At 43.3% G+C, this 19,666-nt stretch overlaps 1 protein-coding gene across 5 annotated transcripts in view; it reads left to right on the top strand.

Moving 5' to 3' along the window:
• The first annotated feature begins 4,401 nt into the window (after nt 1-4,401).
• Nucleotides 4,402-19,666, top strand: part of vit (vitrin) — a 91,683-nt gene continuing 76,418 nt past the window's right edge. For all 5 annotated transcript variants that reach the window (XM_046368425.1, XM_046368423.1, XM_046368426.1 and 2 more), the window contains exon 1: nt 4,402-4,578. The gene's annotated coding sequence lies outside the window, so the exon portion shown is untranslated. The remainder of the gene's footprint in view (nt 4,579-19,666) is intronic.

Below are 19,666 nucleotides of genomic sequence, written 5' to 3'. Positions count from 1 at the left end.
ATTTTACTTTTTAAGTTCCATCATCTTTGAAATGGAAGAGAAATGCCATAATGTATTATTCCAGCCCATCTGCAATTTGAAATTTTGGCCACTAGACGGCAGCAGTGTATGTGTAAAGTTTTAGACTGATCCAATGAACCATTGAATTTCTGTTCAAAATGCTGTATCAAGACTGCCCAAATGTGCCTAGTTTGTTTATTAATAACTTTTCATGTTCTTAATTGTGCACTCTCCTCAAACAATAGCATGATATTATTTCACTGTAATAGCTACTGTAAATTAGACAGTGCAGTTAGATTAACAAGAATGTAAGATTTCTGCCAATACCAGATTTGTGTATGTCCTGGGAAATGTTCTTGTTACTTGTTACTTGCTAGTCATGCTAATGGCATTAGCCTACGTTAGCTCAACTGTCCCGCAGGGGACGCACCAATCCTGAAGAATATATTAAGCTGTTTTAGTACATTTCTGCGGTGCAGTGGTGCAAAGACGGCCAGTGGGCTGAGGCGAGCCTCCTCTTGTCAACCGCCAGGGAATGTGGGTAATTCAGGAGATATGATCAGCATGTGCCCTCAGAGGGAGACCTGTCCTCCACACCACAACAAACGCACACACACACAAACACACACTGAGGGAGACCTGTCCTGTACTGGGAGAAAGTCAAGACCAAACACAGCCACACCACCAGGTTCCTATTGCACAGAGGAGCCGGGGAACAGTCACAGTCTAGAGCCAGGGGACAGTCACAGCTCAGAGCCAGGGGACAGTCACAGTCTAGAGCCAGGGGACAGTCACAGCCCAGAGCCAGGGGACAGTCACAGTCTAGAGCCCGGGGACAGTCAGTCTAGAGCCAGGGGACAGTCCCAGTCTAGAGCCAGGGGACAGACACAGCCCAGACCCAGATACAGGTCTACCCAGATACAGGTTTACTCAGATACAGGTCTACCCAGATAGAGGTCTTCCCAGATACAGGTCTACCCAGATAGAGGTCTACCCAGATACAGGTCTACTACAGGTCTACCCAGATACAGGTATACTACAGGTCTACTCAGATACAGGTCTACCCAGATACAGGTCTACTACAGGTCTACCCAGACACAGGTCTACTCAGATACAGGTCTACTCAGATACAGGTCTACTCAGATACAGGTCTACTACAGGTCTACTCAGATACAGGTCTACCCAGATACAGGTCTACCCAGATACAGGTCTACCCAGATACAGGTCTACTCAGATAGAAGTCTACTCAGATAGAGGTCTACCCAGATAGAGGTCTACCCAGATACAGGTCTACTACAGGTCTACCCAGATACAGGTCTACTACAGGTCTACCCAGATACAGGCATACCCATATACAGGTCTACTCAGATACAGGTCTACCCAGATACAGGTCTACTCAGATACAGGTCTACTACAGGTCTACCCAGATACAGGTCTACTACAGGTCTACCCAGATACAGGTCTACTCAGATACAGGTCTACTCAGATACAGGTCTACTCAGATACAGGTCTACCCATATACAGGTCTACCCAGATACAGGTCTACCCAGATACAGGTCTACTACAGGTCTACCCAGATACAGGTCTACTCAGATACAGGTCTACTCAGATACAGGTCTACCCAGATACAGGTCTACCCAGATACAGGTCTACTCAGATACAGGTCTACCCAGATACAGGTCTACCCAGATACAGGTCTACCCAGATACAGGTCTACTACAGGTCTACCCAGATACAGGTCTACTCAGATACAGGTCTACTCAGATACAGGTCTACCAAGATACAGGTCTACCCAGATACAGGACTACTCAGATACAGCTATGAATAACTCCACTATTGAGAAGGAGAAACAGCCACGTTGTGCAAGGCTAACTGGTTTTCAGTGAAGGATGGAAGGAGGTTATGTTTCTGAACTGTCATAATTCACCCTTTAGTTTCCCATTGGGGAGTTTATTATAAGTTGGACAGACGGCACTGGCACATCCTGTGACTGAGTCCCAAATGGCACACTATTCCCTATGAGCCCTGGTCAGCAGTAGTGCACTATACAGGGCAAAGGGAGCCATTTGGGATTCATGCTGTAATGTAATGGTCCATGGTGCCGGTTGACAAGGAGTTTTCTGAAAGAGCAATGAACCTTCTGGGTGAAATGGCATCCACTTTTCTGGCTAAATTAACGGGCAATTACTGACACAAGAACATGTGCTGGTTCTGATGGAACTTAGAGGATCTTGAGGGTGTGTGTGTGTGTGTGTGTGTGTGTGTGTGTGTGTGTGTGTGTGTGTGTGTGTGTGTGTGTGTGTGTGTGTGTGTGTGTGTGTGTGTGTGTGTGTGTGTGTGTGTGTGTGTGTGTGTGTGTGTGTGTGTGTGTGTGTGTGTGTGTGTGTGTGTGTGTGTGTGTCTGTCTGTGTGTGTGTCTGTCTGTGTGTGTGTCTGTCTCTGTCTGTCTGTCTGTCTGTCTGTCTGTCTGTCTGTCTGTCTGTCTGTCTGTCTGTCTGTCTGTCTGTCTGTCTGTCTGTCTGTCTGTCTGTCTGTCTGTCTGTCTGTCTGTCTGTCTGTCTGTCTGTCTGTCTGTCTGTCTGTCTGTCTGTCTGTCTGTGTGTGCATGTGGATGTGTTAGATTAGTGTAAATGAGAATAGAATAGATACTTCATTCAGTCTAGTCAGTAATTGTTTCATCATGCGTGCCATGGTTCCCATTGTATTGTAGACCCAGAGGAAACAGTGGAATGTAACAGAGGTTGCATCCTAAATTACACCTCATCCCTTTGTAGTGCACTACTTTTGACCAGGGACCTATGGGTAAATAGGGTGCCACTTGGGACACACTCAGAGTCCGGTCTGTTTCTGGTGTGTTTCCCAAGCAGGTGATGATTGGTTTATTTGTTGCCTTAGTGACAGGGGAGGAGTGATTGTCCTCCCTGCCTCGGTGTGACTGTACACACCTACATGGCAGGCTTTACTGGGGACGAGAGGCCTACAGTCAACGGAGATGTCCAGTCCATGTAATAACTTTGATCCTTTGTACTATCAGACTGACAGAGAATCTCATTCAACTCTAACCTATAGACATCAGCTGCATTTCATATGCCATAGGAATGCAGCTGTATACATGTTTAGTTTTTATTAGACTAGAACAAATTCTTATTTACAATGACAGCCTAACGGGGAATAGTGGGTTAACTGCCTTGTTCAGGGGCAGAACGACAGATTTTTACCTTGTCAGCTCGGGGATTTTATCCAGCAACCTTTCGGGTAACTGGCCCAACACACTAGGCTACCTGCCGCCCCAAATGCAGCAGTGTTTTTACAAGAATAGGATAGTGATTATAGGCCTACTGTAGGTCTACCGCAGGACGACCGCAGGTATGCTGTAGGTCTACTGCAGTTCTACTGTAGGACTACCGCAGTTCTACCGCAGGTCTACTGTAGGCCTCCTGTAGGTCTACCGCAGGACGACCGCAGGTCTACTGTAGGCCTCCTGTAGGTCTACCGCAGGCCGACCGCAGGTCTACCGTAGGTCTACTGTAGGCCTACTGTAGGTCTACCGCAGGCCGACCGCAGGTCTACCGCAGGACGACCGCAGGACTACTGTAGGCCTACTGTAGGTCAACCGCACGCCGACCGCAGGTCTACCTCAGGCCGACCGCAGGTCTACCGTAGGCCTACCGCAGGACGACCGCAGGTCTACCGCAGGTCTACCTCAGGCCGACCGCAGGTCTACCGTAGGTCTACTGTAGGGCGGCAGGTAGCCTAGTGGTTAGAGGGTTGGACTCATAACTCGTCTGTCATTGAAAATAATAATTTGTTCTTAACTGACTTGCCTAGTTAAATAAAAATAAATATAAGGTATATTGTACATAACTTAGACAGCACATAATTAGGTGTATTGATTTGATTTGATTAGTCATCAAATAGTGTTTGATGAAAAGAGTCTTAAAGACACGTCCATCGTGCATCAATATCTCATTTCCTTCTTTAAATTGGAGAGGGAAAAGAATCTAATCAAAATAGCAGGCTGTCCCAACACACAATGTCTTGTTTATAGAACTCACATAACACAGACTGACTCATAGTGTTTGATGAAAAAACGCGAATTAAATTAAATCCGTTTCAATTTCAGAATTTTCGGTTAAAATGTAGCCGTCTGTTTGCCATAACTAGCAGGCAGCATCCTGCCTCTCTCTCCATAGCCTTCTCTGCTTAGACTATTGCACTTGAATTCTGTTTAAAGGCAATTTTTTTTCCCGCTCCGACTCTCCTAACATCCCAAATGGCGCCCTATATATCGTGCATAGGGAATAGGGTGCGTTTGGGATGCATCCTAGGAGTGGGACGGGCGAAGTGAGGGGAATACTTTGGTTCCCGTCCCAGTCTCCACTTTTAATACGCGCTCCCACACAACTCCGGGTGATGCAGACCTAACTGGGAATCTAGACCGACTGACCGGGAAGACACACGAGCACCACATTCATGACCGACTGTTTGGATTGTAATATCAATAAACCGTGGAAGATTGAGGGAAAATTGAAGAAAAACTTGGAATCAAATCTGAATATTTTTCCGTCTTGTTTCCAGGTAGGTTTACCTTGGTTTTACGCAGTGGATGATTAGAATCAGTTACATTATTTGACCGGGGACAGAGCGTGTTCTCCACTCTCTGTGCTATGCGTCTCAAGTAGTTCTCTGGGTTGTACAGTTACTGCATATCATACGCATACTTTTTTATAGAGGACATAATACCTGTATATTTCTCAGAGATGTGCGGACTTGAAAAGCGAATATTGAACGTTAGATTTCCTAACTTTACTTTTTACGAGTTATCTCGTTTTGTTGTGGTTGTAGGCTAGATTTATAGACCCGTGTCCCGACAGACTTGCAGCGCGAACAACCAGCACGGACTTGAACCAGTAGCCCTGAGCTATCCTGAGTGGCAGAGCTATCCATACCCACTCCGCTGCACGGGGTTTTTCCAGTTGGGAAGCGCAGTTTCGCGCACCCCTCCCCCTACAGTCCCAAATCCAAATGAAGTTCGGAGCCGCTGAACCACGTAGATGAAAGTGAGACCATGCCCCTCACACACCTCCGGTGATGCTAAAACGGAATGTTTGATTCTTTGACATCTGTTCTTTGTCATCTAGTGTCTTATAAAATAAGGTTCCGTTTTATATTCTAGGGAGAACTCTTTTTGGTTCCACGTAGAACCCTTTGGGATTCCATGCAGATCCCTCTGTAGAAAACATCCTACATGAATCCCAAAAGGGTTCTACCTGGAACCAAAACTGGTTCTTCAAACGGTTCTCCTATGGGGACAGCCAAATAACCCTTTTAGGTTCTAGATAGATCCTTTTTCTGGAAAACTTGGATTAAGTTTTGAATTGACTGATCCTGTCATCCCTTTTGGTGTTATAAACAGTCGGATATGATTCAGATTGCAAGGTCTGTTTTATGATTCAGACAGATATGATTCAGTCAGATATGATTCAGTCAGATATGATTCAGATTGCAAGGTCTGTTTTATGATTCAGTCAGATATGATTCAGATTGCAAGGTCTGTTTTATGATTCAGACAGATATGATTCAGATTGCAAGGTCTGTTTTATGATTCAGTCGGATATGATTCCGATTGCAAGGTCTGTTTTATGATTCAGACAGATATGATTCAGATTGCAAGGTCTGTTTTATGATTCAGTCAGATATGATTCAGATTGCAAGGTCTGTTTTATGATTCAGTCAGATATGATTCAGATTGCAAGGTCTGTTTTATGATTCAGTCAGATATGATTCAGTCAGATATGATTCAGTCAGATATGATTCCGATTGCAAGGTCTGTTTTATGATTCAGTCAGATATGATTCAGTCAGATATGATTCAGTCAGATATGATTCAGTCAGATATGATTCAGTCAGATATGATTCAGATTGCAAGGTCTGTTTTATGATTCAGTCGGATATGATTCAGACATTCGTGTCTGTTGATTATGAATCCCAGGTAGTCTAGACTCTAGAGACTCTATTTATCCATGCAGTCTGTCCAGCAATCGGGTGCCGGGTCTGACTTGCATTGAAGACGGAGCCAGTAAATATCTCTCCTCTGCCCGGTTGAGACTGAGGGAACGACTGTTTCTTTATTGCGAGCAGCACATGTAGCCTGGTCCTCGATCTGTTTGTGCGGTCTTGCCATACTGCTATGATAATGACCATAGAAGTCCGCGAGACAACACAAACAGACCTGGGACCTGTCTAAAGCACACAGGATGAATTACTTTAAAGGTGGACTCAGCGATATGACATAGAAAGCAGGAAACAGCATAGTGGGTCAATTTCCATAACAACTAAGAGCGCAGAAGCGCGAGGCTCATCTGTTCTGCTCCCGTGGTTACTACATGCACAGATACTGTGTGTGACTGTGTGAAAGCTATGTTTTGCATCTCACTCATCTCAATATCTCCGGTGCTGCTCGTGGCGACATTTCCCTGAGTCTACCTTCAAATACAACAGAGCAAAGCTGAGATATTTAACTCTCATCACCAGAACAGTGATATTTAACTCTCATCACCAGAACAGAGATATTTAACTCTCATCACCAGAACAGTGATATTTAACTCTCATCACCAGAACAGAGATATTAAACTCTCATCACCAGAGCAGTGATATTAAATGCACCAGACTTCATCAGGAAGTGACCTTGTAGAGACATGTTGTTGATGTTTCCTGCTCCTCAGATCCCAGCTCTTTGTTGTGTTTTATGTGACACAACTTGGCAACACTTCCAGGTACTTCCAATCCATCCACAGGATTCATTCTTTCTCGTTCGTCTTTTAAATATCTTCTATTGAATCAGTTTTCAAAACTTTATTGTGTTTATAGTCCCATGTTGATCAGTGACATGCGAGGAGGTCGGTGGCTGGGTATGCACTGCTAAGACAGATTTACTCCCCAAAAAACCTTGATGAAGCCCCAGTCCACCATACAACAGATAGCTCCAACAAGCAGAGTGACAGGCGATCAACTGAAACTGACAAACACATTTCACCAACTGTAAATGCCAATGTAGCCAAATATACACAAGCGATAGTCTCCGATGGCGGTTCATCAAGGTTTTTTTGGGGGGGGGTAAATCTGTCTTAGCAGTGCACATCATCCGACATAAAGACACACTGCTCAACTCAACTCAGCCATAGACCGACGTAGTATCCACAGTCACAACTGACAGGTGGCCAACCAAACTCCACCATCAGCCTCATGGTCACCAAACAACACCAGTAGCCTCATGGTCACCAAACACCACCATCAGCCTCATGGTCACCAAACTCCACCATCAGCCTCATGGTCACCAAACAACACCAGTAGCCTCATGGTCACCAAACTCCACCATCAGCCTCATGGTCACCAAACAACACCAGTAGCCTCATGGTCACCAAACACCACCATCAGCCTCATGGTCACCAAACTCCACCATCAGCCTCATGGTCACCAAACAACACCAGTAGCCTCATGGTCACCAAACAACACCATCAGCCTCATGGTCACCAAACAACACCAGTAGCCTCATGGTCACCAAACAACACCAGTAGCCTCATGGTCACCAAACAACACCATCAGCCTCATGGTCACCAAACAACACCAGTAGCCTCATGGTCACCAAACTCCACCATCTGCCTCATGGTCACCAAACACCACCATCAGCCTCATGGTCACCAAACACCACCATCAGCCTCATGGTCACCAAACACCACCATCAGCCTCATGGTCACCAAACTCCACCATCAGCCTCATGGTCACCAAAAAACACCGGTAGCCCTATGGTCACCAAAAAACACCGGTAGCCCTATGGTCACCAAAAAACACCAGTAGCCTCATGGTCACCAAACAACACTAGTAGCCTCATGGTCACCAAACACCACCATCAGCCTCATGGTCACCAAACAACACCAGTAGCCTCATGGTCACCAAACACCACCATCAGCCTCATGGTCACCAAAAAACACCAGTAGCCTCATGGTCACCAAAAAACACCATCAGCCTCATGGTCACCAAACACCACCATCAGCCTCATGGTCACCAAAAAACACCAGTAGCCCTATGGTCACCAAACACCACCATCAGCCTCATGGTCACCAATAAACACCATCAGCCTCATGGTCACCAAACACCACCATCAGCCTCATGGTCACCAAAAAACACCAGTAGCCCTATGGTCACCAAAAAACACCAGTAGCCTCATGGTCACCAAAAAACACCAGTAGCCTCATGGTCACCAATAAACACCAGTAGCCTCATGGTCACCAAAAAACACCAGTAGCCTCATTTCTGCATAAATGTTTTGGTACCCTTCCCCAGATTAGGTCCTCGACACAATCCTGTCTTTGAGCTCTATGGACAATTCCTTTGACATCATGGCTTGGTTTTTGGTCTTACATGCACTGTCAACTGTGGGACCTTATATAGACAGGTGTGTGCCTTCCCAAATAATGTCCAATCAATTGAATTTACCACAGGTGGACTCCAAATCAAGTTGGAGAAACGTCTCGAGGATGATCAATGGAAACAGGATGCACCGGAGCTCAATTTTGTGTCTCATAGCAAAACGTTTGAAAACGTATATATTTTTTATTATTAATACATTTGCAAAAATTGTTTTCCCTTTGTTATTATGGAGTATTGTTGTTTAGATTGACGTATTATTTTATTTATTTAATCCATTTTAGAGTAAAGCTGTAACGTAACAAAATGTGGAAAAAGTCAAGGGGCCTGAATACATTCTGAAGGCGCTTTATTTCTACTGAACAAAATATAAACGCAACATGTAAAGCGTTGGTCCCATGTTTCATGATCGCATAAATGTTCCATAGGCACCAAAAGCTTTTTTTCTCTCAGAATTCATGCACACATTTGTTTATATCCCTGTTAGGGAGCGTTTCTCCTTTGCCAAGATTATCCATCCACCTGACAGATGCGGCATGTCAAGAAGCTGGTTAAACAGCATGATAATTACACAGGTGCACCTTGCGCTGGGGACATAAAATGCCACTCTAAAATGTGCAGTTTTGTCACATAACACCATGCCACAGATGTCTCAAGTTTTGAGGAACCATACAATTGGCATGCTGACTGCAGGAATGTCCACCAGTGCTTTTGCCAGAGAATTTAATGTTAATCTCTCGACCATAAGCCGCCTCCAATGTCATTTTAGGGAAATTGGCAGTACGGCCAACCGGCCTCACAACCGCAGACCATGTGTAACCACACCAGCCCAGGACCTCCACATCAGGTTTCTTCACCTGCGGGATGGTCTGAGACCAGCCACCTGGACAGCTGATTTTTTTGCACATTTGGAGAATAAAACCCCTGCCTGTACCCTATCTCAGTGTTTCTAGTTGCCTCCCCAGCAAGGCAAGTAGAGAAGGTGATCTTGTAGAATGTTGCATGGGGCATAAATGGCTTACAATACTGTGCTACATTTTTACAGTAGCCAACTGCTTTACAATACTGTGCTACATTTTTACAGTAGCCAACTGCTTTACAATACTGTGCTACGTTTTTACAGTCGCCAACTGCTTTACAATACTGTGCTACATTTTTACAGTAGCCAACTGTTTTACAATACTGTGCTACATTTTTACAGTAGCCAACTGCTTTACAATACTGTGCTACATTTTTACAGTAGCCAACTGCTTTACAATACTGTGCTACGTTTTTACAGTCGCCAACTGCTTTACAATACTGTGCTACATTTTTACAGTAGCCAACTGTTTTACAATACTGTGCTACATTTTTACAGTAGCCAACTGCTTTACAATACTGTGCTACGTTTTTACAGTCGCCAACTGCTTTACAATACTGTGCTACATTTTTACAGTAGCCAACTTCTTTACAATACTGTGCTATATTCTTACAGTAGCCAACTGCTTTACAATACTGTGCTACGTTTTACAGTAGCCAACTGCTTTACAATACTGTGCTACATTTTTACAGTAGCCAACTGCTTTACAATACTGTGCTACATTTTTACAGAAGCCAACTGCTTTACAATACTGTGCTACATTTTTACAGTAGCCAACTGCTTTACAATACTGTGCTACATTTTTACAGTAGCCAACTGCTTTACAATACTGTGCTACATATTTTACAGTAGCCAACTGCTTTACAATACTGTGCTACATTTTTACAGAAGCCAACTGCTTTACAATACTGTGCTACATATTTTACAGTAGCCAACTGCTTTACAATACTGTGCTACATTTTTACAGTAGCCAACTGCTTTACAATACTGTGCTACATATTTTACAGTAGCCAACTGCTTTACAATACTGTGCTACATTTTTACAGTAGCCAACTGCTTTACAATACTGTGCTACATATTTTACAGTAGCCAACTGCTTTACAATACTGTGCTACATTTTTACAGTAGCCAACTGCTTTACAATACTGTGCTACGTTTTTACAGTCGCCAACTGCTTTACAATACTGTGCTACATTTTTACAGTAGCCAACTGCTTTACAATACTGTGCTATATTCTTACAGTAGCCAACTGCTTTACAATACTGTGCTACGTTTTACAGTAGCCAACTGCTTTACAATACTGTGCTACATTTTTACAGTAGCCAACTGCTTTACAATACTGTGCTACATTTTTACAGAAGCCAACTGCTTTACAATACTGTGCTACATTTTTACAGTAGCCAACTGCTTTACAATACTGTGCTACATTTTTACAGTAGCCAACTGCTTTACAATACTGTGCTACATATTTTACAGTAGCCAACTGCTTTACAATACTGTGCTACATTTTTACAGAAGCCAACTGCTTTACAATACTGTGCTACATATTTTACAGTAGCCAACTGCTTTACAATACTGTGCTACATTTTTACAGTAGCCAACTGCTTTACAATACTGTGCTACATATTTTACAGTAGCCAACTGCTTTACAATACTGTGCTACATTTTTACAGTAGCCAACTGCTTTACAATACTGTGCTACATATTTTACAGTAGCCAACTGCTTTACAATACTGTGCTACATTTTTACAGTAGCCAACTGCTTTACAATACTGTGCTACGTTTTTACAGTCGCCAACTGCTTTACAATACTGTGCTACATTTTTACAGTAGCCAACTTCTTTACAATACTGTGCTATATTCTTACAGTAGCCAACTGCTTTACAATACTGTGCTACGTTTTACAGTAGCCAACTGCTTTACAATACTGTGCTACATTTTTACAGTAGCCAACTGCTTTACAATACCCCTATTTCTGATGATTTGTCCTATGATTTGTACTGTATAAGGATAATACAACTGTAAAACGGACATATTTATCAATATACACACAACCTGCCATTGGAGACACATTTACATATATTAAATTGAACGTAAAGTTTTAGTCAAATACGGATATTTACCATCAACCAGATGTGGGACCAAATCACTGTTATTCGAGTCATAAGTTCCGAGTAGGACGGATCGAGTCTCGAGTCAAGTCCCAAGTAGAATGGATCGAGTCTCGAGTCAAGTCCCAGGTAGAATGGATCGAGTCTCGAGTCAAGTCCCAAGTAGGACAGATCGAGTCTCGAGTCAAGTCCCAAGTAGAACAGATCGAGTCTCGAGTCAAGTCCAAAGTAGAACGGATCGAGTCAAGTCCCAAGTAGAATGGATCGAGTCTCGAGTCAAGTCCCAGGTAGAACGGATCGAGTCAAGTCCCAAGTAGAACGGATCGAGTCTCGAGTCAAGTCCCAAGTAGAATGGATCGAGTCTCGAGTCAAGTCCCAGGTAGAACAGATCGATTCTCAAGTCAAGTCCAAAGTAGAACGGATCGAGTCAAGTCCCAAGTAGAATGGATCGAGTCTCGAGTCAAGTCCCAAGTAGAACGGATCGAGTCAAGTCCCAAGTAGAATGGATCGAGTCTCGAGTCAAGTCCCAGGTAGAACGGATCGAGTCAAGTCCCAAGTAGAATGGATCGAGTCTCGAGTCAAGTCCCAGGTAGAACGGATCGAGTCAAGTCCCAAGTAGAACGGATCGAGTCTCGAGTCAAGTCCCAAGTAGAACTTGACTTACTGAATAATTAATTTTAACAACACATTCCAAATGTAAGCTTCATAAGTTAATTGTCAATCTCAAGCATTGTTGACATACCAAAAGACCAGTAGGTCTCTGCAGTAATCGTTGCTTGACGTCACATTGCTGTGGAAAATAAACCGTTCATATTTTTGGAGCTGTATATTTATTATGGCAATCCTATTTCCCTACAATTTGATGTCTGCGCTGCACCCAGTCCTATAGCTGTACAGCAAATCAGCAATCTGTTCACTAGTTTACCCGACCTGTGTTGATTGACAGTTAGCTGGTCCAATCAGAGGGCAGAGTGTGCGTTTCACTAGACAATCTTTTTTTCATGCAAAATTGATGCTACGGCTAGTGTCTCTGGCAACGTGGAGATTAATACACAGAGACTGTGTCACAAAATGAAAACATTACAAAGCCTAGCCAGATCATTTCAAGTCATATCAGTCTCAAATCAAAGACGAGTCACGAGTCTCAAGTCAAAGACGAGTCACGAGTTTCAAGTCAAAGACGAGCCACGAGTCTCAAGTCAAAGACGAGTCACGAGTCTCAAGTCAAAAGACGAGTCTCAAGGTTCCAAGTCTCAAGTTATTTTATTTTCTACCAAGTCAGACTCAAGTCAGTCTCGAGTCAGTCTCAAGTCAGTCTCGAGTCAGACTCGAGTCCAAGTCATGTGGCTGGAGTCCAAACCTCCGTATCTACATTTTTTCCTAACCAGCACTTCAATGTGTATCTGATATTTTTTTGCTATTGGATTAAATAGTAGCTAAACTGACTAAATGTCTATCATTATCTGATCTATTGGTAACTAAATTAAATGTTCTCATGCTATTTCCCAGAAAACAGAAAACTGATTTTGGTTGAATACCTCGGGGTTGAATGCCTCGGGGGTGAATACCTCGGTGTTGAATGCCTCAGGGTTGAATACCTCGGGGTTGAATACCTCAGGGTTGAATGCCTCAGGGTTGAATACCTCGGGGTTGAATACCTCGGGTTGAATACCTCAGGGTTGAATGCCTCGGGGTTGAATACCTCGGGGTTGAATGCCTCAGGGTTGAATACCTCGGTGTTGAATACCTCAGGGTTGAATACCTCAGGGTTGAATGCCTCAGGGTTGAATACCTCGGGGTTGAATACCTCAGGGTTGAATACCTCGGGGTTGAATACCTCAGGGTTGAATGCCTCAGGGTTGAATACCTCGGGGTTGAATACCTCGGGGTTGAATGCAGAATCGCTGGTTCTGAACAGAAGATAGGGGTCATTCCAAGTGTTAACGGTCCTTCTGATGCAGCTGCCTGTCACACCAAGTGTTAACGGTCCTTCTGATGCAGCTGCCTGTCACACCAAGTGTTAACGGTCCTTCTGATGCAGCTGCCGGTCACACCAAGTGTTAACGGTCCTTCTGATGCAGCTGCCGGTCACACCAAGTGTTAACGGTCCTTCTGATGCAGCTGCCGGTCACACCAAGTGTTAACGGTCCTTCTGATGCAGCTGCCTGTCACACCAAGTGTTAACGATCCTTCTGATGCAGCTGCCTGTCACACCAAGTGTTAACGGTTTTGAGTTTTGTACTTGAGAGTTTTGATAATATAACACTTACATCTGAAAGATTTGCCAAAGTGATTGACAAAAACAGAAACGTGATTAACTCCAGTGAAAGCAGTGAAAGCAGCAGTGTGTGGTTCCTTTCCTGGGTTTTGTATTGCAGTTGTACAGGCTTAGGACCTTTACAGCTGCATGTAGGTCTCACAGGTACACAAAGTGGGACAGGAGTGTGTGTGTGTGTGTGTGTGTGTGTGTGTGTGTGTGTGTGTGTGTGTGTGTGTGTGTGTGTGTGTGTGTGTGTGTGTGTGTGTGTGTGTGTGTGTGTGTGTGTGTGTGTGTGTGTGTGTGTGTGTGTGTGTGTGTGTGTGTGTGTGTGTGTGTGTGTGTGTGTGTGTGTGTGTGTGTGTCCTTCTGATGCAGCTGCCTGTCACACCATGTGCTTGGCTGTAGGACAGGCCAAGACAGTCACTACCTATCCTCTATTGTGTCTTATCTTACCAGTAGACACCTTAAGCACACAGTCAGTCAGACACCCAACACCTTGTCCTACTTACTGAATCAGTACCAACGAGGAGTTGACTTGTCCTACTTACTGAATCAGTACCAACGAGGAGTTGACTTGTCCTACTTACTAAATCAGTACTAACTAGAAGCTGACTTGTCCTACTTACTAAATCAGTACTAACTAGAAGCTGACTTGTCCTACTTACTGAATCAGTACCAACGAGGAGCTGACTTGACTTATAGCTGAATAGTTGAATAGATTAATGATTGAATAGCTGAATAGCTGAATAGTTGAATAGATTAATGATTGAATAGCTGAATAGCTGGATAGTTGAATAGATTAATGATTGAATAGCTGAATAGTTGAATAGTTGAATAGTTGAATAGCTGAATAGTTGAATAGTTGTATAATTGAATAGCTGAATAGTTGAATAGCTTAATAATTGAATAGCTGAAAAGTTGAATAGTTGAATAATTGAATAGCTGAATAGTTGAATAGCTTAATAATTGAATAGCTGAAAAGTTGAATAGTTGAATAGCTTAATAATTGAATAGCTGAAAAGTTGAATAGTTGAATAGCTTAATAATTGAATAGCTGAAAAGTTGAATAGTTGAATATATTTTCTGCTGGTTATGCTTGTTATGTCTTGTATATTGTATATAGTAATGAAGGAATAATTGAAATGCCTATATTACAACATCTTATCACAACACAGCAGAAACTTAAATCAACACGCAGACTAACACACGCACGCACACACACACACACACACACACACACACACACACACACACACACACACACACACACACACACACACACACACACACACACACACACACACACACACACACACACACACACACACACACACACACACTCTCTCTCTCTGATAGAGAGGAATGTTAGGGTTAGAACACTGAGAATGTTGTCCTGATAGAGAGGAATGTTAGGGTTAGAACACTGAGAATGTTGTCCTGATAGAGAGGAATGTTAGGGTTAGAACACTGAGAATGTTGTCCTGATAGAGAGGAATGTTAGGGTTAGAACACTGAGAATGTTGTCCTGATAGAGAGGAATGTTAGGGTTAGAACACTGAGAATGTTGTCCTGATAGAGAGGAATGTTAGGGTTAGAACACTGAGAATGTTGTCCTGATAGAGAGGAATGTTAGGGTTAGAACACTGAGAATGTTGTCCTGATAGAGAGGAATGTTAGGGTTAGAACACTGAGAATGTTGTCCTGATAGAGAGGAATGTTAGGGTTAGAACACTGAGAATGTTGTCCTGATAGAGAGGAATGTTAGGGTTAGAACACTGAGAATGTTGTCCTGATAGAGAGGAATGTTAGGGTTAGAACACTGAGAATGTTGTCCTGATAGAGAGGAATGTTAGGGTTAGAACACTGAGAATGTTGTCCTGATAGAGAGGAATGTTAGGGTTAGAACACTGAGAATGTTGTCCTGATAGAGAGGAATGTTAGGGTTAGAACACTGAGAATGTTGTCCTGATAGAGAGAGGAATGTTAGGGTTAGAACACTGAGAATGTTGTCCTGATAGAGAGGAATGTTAGGGTTAGAACACTGAGAATGTTGTCCTGATAGAGAGGAATGTTAGGGTTAGAACACTGAGAATGTTGTCCTGATAGAGCGGAATGTTAGGGTTAGAACACAGAGAATGTTGTCCTGATAGAGAGGAATGTTAGGGTTAGAACACTGAGAATGTTGTCCTGATAGAGAGGAATGTTAGGGTTAGAACACTGAGAATGTTGTCCTGATAGAGAGGAATGTTAGGGTTAGAACACTGAGAATGTTGTCCTGATAGAGAGGAATGTTAGGGTTAGAACACTGAGAATGTTGTCCTGATAGAGCGGAATGTTAGGGTTAGAACACAGAGAATGTTGTCCTGATAGAGAGGAATGTTAGGGTTAGAACACTGAGAATGTTGTCCTGATAGAGAGGAATGTTAGGGTTAGAACACTGAGAATGTTGTCCTGATAGAGAGGAATGTTAGGGTTAGAACACTGAGAATGTTGTCCTGATAGAGAGGAATGTTAGGGTTAGAACACTGAGAATGTTGTCCTGATAGAGAGGAATGTTAGGGTTAGAACACTGAGAATGTTGTCCTGATAGAGAGGAATGTTAGGGTTAGAACACTGAGAATGTTGTCCTGATAGAGAGGAATGTTAGGGTTAGAACACTGAGAATGTTGTCCTGATAGAGAGGAATGTTAGGGTTAGAACACTGAGAATTGGATTGAATCTACGATTAGGTTGTTGGTGGCTGACAAAGAGTTATTCCCTCTTCCTCTGCAGGATAACTACAGTAGTCCATTTCCATGATGTATATCTATCAACGGCCCACATGATCCCCATCCTCACCTCTGATACAAACATGCATAGCCACAGACTCTGGACGCCCCTACGTGATAGTGATGTATTGTTAGAAGCTGAACAGAGACCCTCACTCAAGCTGCACGTGAAACAGCTCTGCTAGCTTTGTGGAGGGTTTGAGGAGGGCCTGGACCCTCTTTCTCTGGCCCCAAACACACTCACATTGTACAACTGATGTACAATGCATTTGACACAATGGGCGGCAGGGTAGCCTAGTGATTAGAGCGTTGGACTAGTAACCGGAAGGTTGCAAGTTCAAATCCCCGAGCTGACAAGGTACAAATCTGTCGTTCTGCCCCTGAACAGGCAGTTAACCCACTGTTCCTTGTTCCTAGGCCGTCATTGAAAATAAGAATTTGTTCCTAACTGACTTGCCTGGTTAAATAAAGGTTAAATAAAGGTTAAATAAAGGTTAAATAAAGGTAAAATAAAATAAAACATCTTATGTGCTGAAAATCTGGGTTAAAATATACACTGGTGAAAAGTAATGTACCAAGTAAGGAATACGATAGGATTCCATTGGGATGTACATCTATATCCCTTCCAAACACAGGATGAAATACCACTGAGTTGCTTTTACACCTGCATTGTTTGCTGTTTGGGGGTTTTAGGCTGGGTTTCTGTACAGCACTTTGAGATATCAGCTGATGTACGAAGGGCTAGCCACCGTGCTTCTACACCTGCATTGCTTGCTGTTTGGGGTTTTAGGCTGGGTTTCTGTACAGCACTTTGAGATATCAGCTGATGTACGAAGGGCTAGCCACCGTGCTTCTACACCTGCATTGCTTGCTGTTTGGGGTTTTAGGCTGGGTTTCTGTACAGCACTTTGAGATATCAGCTGATGTACGAAGGGCTAGCCACCGTGCTTCTACACCTGCATTGCTTGCTGTTTGGGGTTTTAGGCTGGGTTTCTGTACAGCACTTTGAGATATCAGCTGATGTACGAAGGGCTAGCCACCGTGCTTCTACACCTGCATTGCTTGCTGTTTGGGGTTTTAGGCTGGGTTTCTGTACAGCACTTTGAGATATCAGCTGATGTACGAAGGGCTATATAAATAAATTTGATTTGATTTGATTTGAGTTGAGTTACCATGACCGGTTCTTTCTGCCTGCGTTTTGTTACATCTGAAAGGGGTATAAGGGTATAAAACCCACCCACCTAGTCGTGATTCCTGCATTTTCACAGACCCTGTAACCAACATGCAGGTATCAGGTCTGTGCGAATGCTTCTCTGCTTTTTGTTACATCTGAAAGGGGTATAAGGGTATAAAACCCACCCACCTAGTCGTGATTCCTGCATTGTCTGCGTGAATGCTTCTCTGCGTTTTGTTACATCTGAAAGGGGTATAAGGGTATAAAACCCACCCACCTAGTCGTGATTCCTGCATTGTCTGCGTGAATGCTTCTCTGCGTTTTGTTACATCTGAAAGGGGTATAAGGGTATAAAACCCACCCACCTAGTCGTGATTCCTGCATTGTCTGCGTGAATGCTTCTCTGCTTTTTGTTACATCTGAAAGGGGTATAAGGGTATAAAACCCACCCACCTAGTCGTGATTCCTGCATTGTCTGCGTGAATGCTTCTCTGCGTTTTGTTACATCTGAAAGGGGTATAAGGGTATAAAACCCACCCACCTAGTCGTGATTCCTGCATTGTCTGCGCGAATGCTTCTCTGCTGTTTTTTGTAGGTAAATTCATTAACACTTCTATTGTTTAACACCTCCCTAACTTGAAAAGCAACCAGCCCCCATGGTTTAACCCCATCCCTCCCAGTTTGCCCATTGATATTTATAACTGTGTATCCCTGCACCAAAGTGGTCAATACAGACAGCTCTGTTTAAAACATATAAACATGACCTTTTTACAGGTAATATACCACATATTGATATGGGTACTACTGTACAAGAGTGTCGGGGGTAGATAGATGTCAGTGGTGGTTGGTGACGTTTAAGATGAGGGAGGATGATACTTTTTTTTGTTATATGAGCATGGCCTTATTTCTATTACAGCATATTCGATGACTGTCGTTCATATTCCATTCACCCAGTTCAATGTAACATCGATAGGTTTAGGTTACTATCATGATACTCTAATGTTCTCTATACCCATCATGAGGTTGATACAACCTAGCCTATGAATGAAAGTCTACAATGTAGGTGCACACAGGTTGAGAGAAATTAGAGTAATCAAGATGACAGACAGTGACTAATTCAATACTGCCTTGAACACTCTGGCCTGCATCTAGCTGATCTAGTCCGACAGTTCTGTCTTCATGTTGTCTACCAGTATGTCTGTCTTCAGGTTGTCTACCAGTATGTATGTCTTCAGGTTGTCTACCAGTATGTCTGTCTTCATGTTGTCTACCAGTATGTCTGTCTTCATGTTGTCTACCAGTATGTCTTCAGGTTGTCTACCAGTATGTCTTCAGGTTGTCTACCAGTATGTCTGTCTTCAGGTTGTCTACCAGTATGTCTGTCTTCATGTTGACTACCAGTATGTCTGTCTTCATGTTGTCTACCAGTATGTCTGTCTTCAGGTTGTCTACCAGTATGTCTGTCTTCATGTTGTCTACCAGTATGTCTTCAGGTTGTCTACCAGTATGTCTGTCTTCAGGTTGTCTACCAGTATGTCTTCAGGTTGTCTACCAGTATGTCTTCAGGTTGTCTACCAGTATGTCTTCAGGTTGTCTACCAGTATGTCTTCAGGTTGTCTACCAGTATGTCTTCAGGTTGTCTACCAGTATGTCTTCAGGTTGTCTACCAGTATGTCTTCAGGTTGTCTACCAGTATGTCTGTCTTCATGTTGTCTACCAGTATGTCTTCAGGTTGTCTACCAGTATGTATGTCTTCATGTTGTCTACCAGTATGTCTGTCTTCAGGTTGTCTACCAGTATGTCTTCAGGTTGTCTACCAGTATGTCTTCAGGTTGTCTACCAGTATGTCTTCAGGTTGTCTACCAGTATGTCTTCAGGTTGTCTACCAGTATGTCTTCAGGTTGTCTACCAGTATGTCTTCATGTTGTCTACCAGTATGTCTTCAGGTTGTCTACCAGTATGTCTTCAGGTTGTCTACCAGTATGTCTGTCTTCATGTTGTCTACCAGTATGTCTTCATGTTGTCTACCAGTATGTCTTCAGGTTGACTACCAGTATGTCTGTCAGTA

Source organism: Oncorhynchus gorbuscha, linkage group LG11, assembly GCF_021184085.1.
Source record: "Oncorhynchus gorbuscha isolate QuinsamMale2020 ecotype Even-year linkage group LG11, OgorEven_v1.0, whole genome shotgun sequence".
Taxonomy (NCBI): Eukaryota; Metazoa; Chordata; class Actinopteri; order Salmoniformes; family Salmonidae; genus Oncorhynchus; species Oncorhynchus gorbuscha.
The sequence above is the reverse complement of the archived record's forward strand: the minus strand, read 5'-3'. Positions and strand labels throughout refer to the sequence as shown.